This window comes from Lemur catta, unplaced genomic scaffold, assembly GCF_020740605.2.
Source record: "Lemur catta isolate mLemCat1 unplaced genomic scaffold, mLemCat1.pri scaffold_155_ctg1, whole genome shotgun sequence".
NCBI classification, from domain to species: domain Eukaryota; kingdom Metazoa; phylum Chordata; class Mammalia; order Primates; family Lemuridae; genus Lemur; species Lemur catta.
The window spans coordinates 50,920-56,919 of record NW_025423777.1 but is presented as its reverse complement, the minus strand read 5'-3'; the positions used below and the strand labels follow the sequence as shown (position 1 = coordinate 56,919).

At 53.9% G+C, this 6,000-nt stretch overlaps 1 non-coding gene and 2 pseudogenes across 1 annotated transcript; all 3 read left to right on the top strand.

The window, feature by feature from the left end:
* The first annotated feature begins 744 nt into the window (after positions 1-744).
* LOC123629475 lies at positions 745-865 on the top strand (annotated as a pseudogene).
* A 1,212-nt stretch (positions 866-2,077) lies between these two features.
* On the top strand, positions 2,078-2,196 carry LOC123629461. The gene has a single exon (XR_006732078.1). It is a non-coding gene; the product is annotated as a 5S ribosomal RNA (ribosomal RNA).
* Positions 2,197-5,662: 3,466 nt separating this feature from the next.
* LOC123629474 lies at positions 5,663-5,783 on the top strand (annotated as a pseudogene).
* The last annotated feature ends 217 nt before the right edge of the window (positions 5,784-6,000 follow it).

Genomic DNA, 6,000 nt, shown 5'->3' with positions numbered 1-6,000 from the left:
CTATGTCTCGGCACTTTCCGTGGAAAAACTAAAAATAAATAAATAAATAAATAAATAAATAAATAAATAAATAAATAAATAAGGAAGAAAAGAAAAAAAAAATTACAGGAAAACACATTGAGTTTCCACTGATAATCCAAGTTCAAACTGAGAACCGAGAGTTGTTTTTACATGACTTGATCGATTTCACCTCTTCCTCTCACACCCAAATTCCCAGTCCCCAAAGACACCAACAGCATTTCTTCTTTGCAGGATCCCACAGAATAATCGTAGCCATGCACCATATAACCGTGGACTGGTTCCTACTGCATGAAGTAGGAAAGGCGAGGAAGGAACTTTCTACTGTTCCGGCTGCTCCACTGTGAAAACGTAAGAGCTGCCGTCCGCCGAAGCCAGTCTGCTCATGTCCAAGGAGCTCTGAGCCACGTCACACTCCTTTGGAATATTTCCCTGAGCCTTCATGTGGGCTCCTGACGTCTGTAGAATCTCACAAGTCACACATTGCCCTCCCGTTTGTGTCCTCCGTGCTTTGAATAGATGTGCTATTGAGTGTTTGATTTTTGTTGTCATTGGTGTATGTGTTTGTGGCAAAGTGTTGAGTGTTTGGTGTGTATGTAGCAGCTAGAGAGCGAGGCTCTGAAGGCTACTGGGCAGCAGGAGGGCGCGGGGTCGGGTGTGGGGCGCTGGGCCGGGAGGGCCGCGTGGCAGCTCGGCCTCTTGAGGCGTCCGGGGACAGCCGCCGCCGTCTAGGGCCATAGCACCCTGAACGTCCCCGATCTCGTCTGATCTGGGAAGCTAAGCAGGGTCGGGGGCCCGGTTTGTACTTGGATGGGAGACCGCCTGGGAATACCAGGTGCTGCAGGCTTTTGCCTCTTCTTTTGTCCCGCCCGCCGAGGGGTCGGGGGTGGGGGGGCCCCCGGCGTTCTGTGCCCGCCTCCACTTTCGCCCTCGGCCCCTGGCACTCCCCCCGCCCCCCCGCCGGCGCGGCCCGCTGCCCCCCGCCCAGGGCGTCCTCCCCTCTCCCCCGCTGCAACACCACCGCCAGGTGGCGGGCAGCGGCAGAGCGTCCCAGCCGTTCCGTTCCTGTTCGGCCGGCAGCGGAGCCCCAGCCCTGGGCCCCACACCGGGCCGGGCGGGCGGCGGGATCCCTGAGTGCCGCTGGGTCTCCTCTCCCCCACACCCGGCACCCCCCGCCCCGCACTCCGGGACGTCGCGTACACCCGGCGCGGGACAGCCCACGGCGGCAAACCTTGTCCTGGGCCCCCGGACCCCCGGCCGACCGTGCACTTCCTCTCCGCCGCACACCCGGGCCTCGGGCCCGGGCCTCACGCCGGGCGGGCTCCTCGCCACCGCCGGGGCTCCCGAGAGACACACCGGCGCGCCGCACAGGGCGAGTTTCCGGCCACCCGGGCAGAGAGGACGCACAACAGCACACGGAGCGCACGCAGCCAAACCCAAACCACCCACCGGCCCCCCGACCCGTGGCTACCCACCCCAAACCCCACCCCACCGGGCCACAGGATAGCGGGCTCTGGCCCGCCCCCGCCGCCCCCCCGCCCCCGCGCGGGGGCTGCTGCCACACGCAGGCCCTGAGGGGAATCGGGGCAGAACGGTCCTCCCCAGACGGGGGTGGGGTGGCGGGGTGGGGGGGGACACTGCAGGTCTTCCTTCAGGACCTCCGGGTGAAGGACCGGCGGCAGGCGCGGCCCCTGCCTCCTCGTGCCGGCCCCGCCCCAAAGCCCCTCCCCACCGTGCCCCTCGCGTGGGCCGGCGGAGGGCCCTATCTCCCGCACTCTCCGGCTCTGGCCCTCCGCCCCCACGCGTGGAAGCCTGTCCCTGCGCGCGTGCCCGTGGGTCTGCTCCTCGGGGTGTGGGACGGTGGTGCGCCCGTGGTTTGGGTGGGGGTGGGGGGGTGCGCGCGCAAGACCCGTCAGGCCCCGCCTGGCCCCCCACCCCCACCCCGATACTGGCAGGTGGGCTAGCGATGGGCCAGGGCGGCGGGAGGGACCCGACGGCGCAGGGAGGGACGCGTCCCAGCAGCTCGGCCTCTTGAGGCGTCCGGGGGGCGGCCACCGTCGTCTACGGCCAGACCACCCTGAACGCGCCCGATCTCGTCTGATCTCGGAAGCTAAGCAGGGTCGGGCCCGGTTAGTACTTGGATGGGAGACCGCCTGGGAATCCCGGGTGCCGTAGGCTTTTTGCTCTGCCTCTTTTTCTGTCCCGCCCCCCTGGGCTGGGAAGGGGAGGGGGGGGCCTTCGCCCTCCGCGCCCGCCCCGGCTCCCGCCCCCGGCCGGCCCGGACCCTGCCCCGTGGCCCCTGGAGAGAGGGTCAGATTGGAGATGTGGAGGCTCAGTCCCCGAGGCTGTCGCCCCTCACACACCTGCCGCAGGTCCGGGCCTCCGGAACTTCTGACCGACCGGCTCTGAATTCAGGACACAGTCTAAAGTTGTCCAAGGAGATGACCACGTTACCACCCTAGGAAAGGAAAAATTGGACCCTATCCACATATGCAGAAGAAGAGAATCTAAACAGTTGGCTATTCGTTCACGGTAACATAATTCAAGAATCCAGATGCGAAGACATCTAGAGACACTTTTCAAACGTCTAAATCTTTAGAAAATATTCTGAAGGCTTAAGAAGTAGAAACATTCTTTGGAAAGTCACGAGCAAGACCAGGGTGTTGATAGGAAATCCTTCCGTTCGATCCTGCAAGAGACGCTCCAAAAATGTACTACAACAAGGGAAAACACTAATAATATGTGGGAAAGGAAAATCACCTTTCTTCATTTTCCTCACCTCCTACGGTTCTCAAAATAGAATGTTTTCCCCTATGCACGGGAGACCTGTAGAAATCCTAGGGGAGTCCAGCAAGATAGCTCTAGGTGAAATCAACATTCCATCGATAGTTTCGATGTTTCTTATTTCCTCGCCAATACACACTAATGAATGCAATCTTTCAAAAGGATAACACTCAAAGTCACAGAAAATCTACGCGGCACCTACGGGGCAAAGGTGCCAACTTCGATGGAAAACTTAGTAAAAACGTACATGATGGCTCAAATCCATGGAGAGGCTATCCTGTAGTCCTCGATAGACGGACACAGAGTCCCCAAACTAATCATTTCCCCCAAATTAATAAATAATCCAATTTAAGCAGGGTGTATAACTAGAAACTTACTATCTGCTTCTTTCTCTTTTTCTTTTAATTTGGGAAAGGGGTATGTTAAAGAATGATAATAATGATCATGATTATCAGTATGATTATTATATTAAATCGAATTAACCGTACCAAAACCCCACCACTCACCTTATAAAAATGGGAGTTGATGCATATGTCGGAAGCCGCTGTGTATCTTTTCCTCAAGGCGTGGAACCACAGAAACGCTTCTCCCAAACAAATCCCATCTCGACTGTCATCCTTTTCCTGGCTTTTCCTTTGAAAGTTTTTGCTCTCTGTTATAGGACTATCTCATTGAGGTAGTTTGTTAATTTCACAGTTTATAGAATACATGTGGAACGATTCTGGATTCCTTCTGGGTAACTTGTGTGCCAGGGGAAACCTTCTGTTTGGAGAATACTCCTTGCTTACACAGGAAGCTGCAGTTCATCAGCGCTGCTAGAGAATGGCACTGCACGAATCAGTCGAAGTATCTTTATGCGATCTTTGACTAGGTCCGTGTACAAGGGGCTCCCGTGAGGATTACCCTAGATGCTTCCTGGTCACATGTGCCCTATCTTCTCTCTGGTACGTGCTACTCAGAGAATATGCTTGCTCCTGAATTATGCCAGTGTTTATTCATATCCATTTATGCTGCATTGTTTTCCAAATGGTTCTATAATTTCGCCTCCCATATCAGCAGGGTGAGTGCAAGAGTTTTCCTCAAAGCCAACACAGTGATCAGTTTCTTAAGTTTCCTCAATCTGGTGAGTTGGAAACTATATCTGGCTTCATTTTTTATTCCGTATTTCCTTGACTAATAATGAGGACACAGGGCCAAAGGCGCATTAAGCATATAAAACGTAGATATTCTGTAACAGTAACATTTTGCCAATTATATGGGCTACAGATACCTTGTCCTGTTTGCAGCTTGTTTTTGATCCTGTTCATGGTATCTTTGGAAACTTTTCATGATGGGAAATTTGAAATAGAAACAAAATCGGAAAGAATAGTAGAATATTTTCTCACTCCCCTGACTCAAGAAATCACCAACCCCTGGCCAGATCTTGTTTCCTTTATACCCCTCCTACCTTAAGTTCATGATCCCCTTAATGATATCCCTCCATCGATAAAAAGTCAATATGTTTCTATCAAAGGTAGAGGCTTTCTTCCATTTTTCAGTGTACTCACAGCCACATTATTCCATCTAAAAATTTCACCGTATTAGAGATAACAGCAAGTACTCAATGTTTGCGTTTCCCTGAGACACACACGCTCATTTCAGTTTCTTTGGATCCAGTCCAAATACAGTACCTACCTTGTGAGGGGTTGAGATGTCTTTTGAAAGAGTGTCCATACATCGCGACTAGTCGGGGGCAGCCCCGGTTGTCACCATTTCCCTTTGTTTCCTACCGCTGTCCGCAGTGACCCGAGTTACTTTCGCATTGTGAGGGGTTTCATCGCGGATTTAAACGTATCTAATGTGTTTCAATATCTTGCAATTATTATACTTACTGGCGATCAAACCGTCCTGTGTTTGGCAAACGGGAGTCTACTCATTCTGGTTCCTGTGTCTTTTGACGTGACCCTCGTCCTGTTGGATATCATAGCATCCACGCTTCCCAGTACAAGAAGCGTCCGTTTCCCGCCCCAGACTTCAAGTCAGCCTATGTCTCCAGTAAGTCTTAGGACCGTTTAATAACGATGGTTGGCGGAGACCACGATCTAGATGCTGCTGAAATGCACTACTGTTGAGTTCGCACCTATGTCTCGGCACTTTCCGTGGAAAAACTAAAAATAAATAAATAAATAAATAAATAAATAAATAAATAAATAAATAAAGGAAGAAAAGAAAAAAAAAATTACAGGAAAACACATTGAGTTTCCACTGATAATCCAAGTTCAAACTGAGAACCGAGAGTTGTTTTTACATGACTTGATCGATTTCACCTCTTCCTCTCACACCCAAATTCCCAGTCCCCAAAGACACCAACAGCATTTCTTCTTTGCAGGATCCCACAGAATAATCGTAGCCATGCACCATATAACCGTGGACTGGTTCCTACTGCATGAAGTAGGAAAGGCGAGGAAGGAACTTTCTACTGTTCCGGCTGCTCCACTGTGAAAACGTAAGAGCTGCCGTCCGCCGAAGCCAGTCTGCTCATGTCCAAGGAGCTCTGAGCCACGTCACACTCCTTTGGAATATTTCCCTGAGCCTTCATGTGGGCTCCTGACGTCTGTAGAATCTCACAAGTCACACATTGCCCTCCCGTTTGTGTCCTCCGTGCTTTGAATAGATGTGCTATTGAGTGTTTGATTTTTGTTGTCATTGGTGTATGTGTTTGTGGCAAAGTGTTGAGTGTTTGGTGTGTATGTAGCAGCTAGAGAGCGAGGCTCTGAAGGCTACTGGGCAGCAGGAGGGCGCGGGGTCGGGTGTGGGGCGCTGGGCCGGGAGGGCCGCGTGGCAGCTCGGCCTCTTGAGGCGTCCGGGGACAGCCGCCGCCGTCTAGGGCCATAGCACCCTGAACGTCCCCGATCTCGTCTGATCTGGGAAGCTAAGCAGGGTCGGGGGCCCGGTTTGTACTTGGATGGGAGACCGCCTGGGAATACCAGGTGCTGCAGGCTTTTGCCTCTTCTTTTGTCCCGCCCGCCGAGGGGTCGGGGGTGGGGGGGCCCCGGCGTTCTGTGCCCGCCTCCACTTTCGCCCTCGGCCCCTGGCACTCACCCCCGCCCCCCCGCCGGCGCGGCCCGCTGCCCCCGCCCAGGGCGTCCTCCCCTCTCCCCCGCTGCAACACCACCGCCAGGTGGCGGCAGCGGCAGAGCGTCCCAGCCGTTCCGTTCC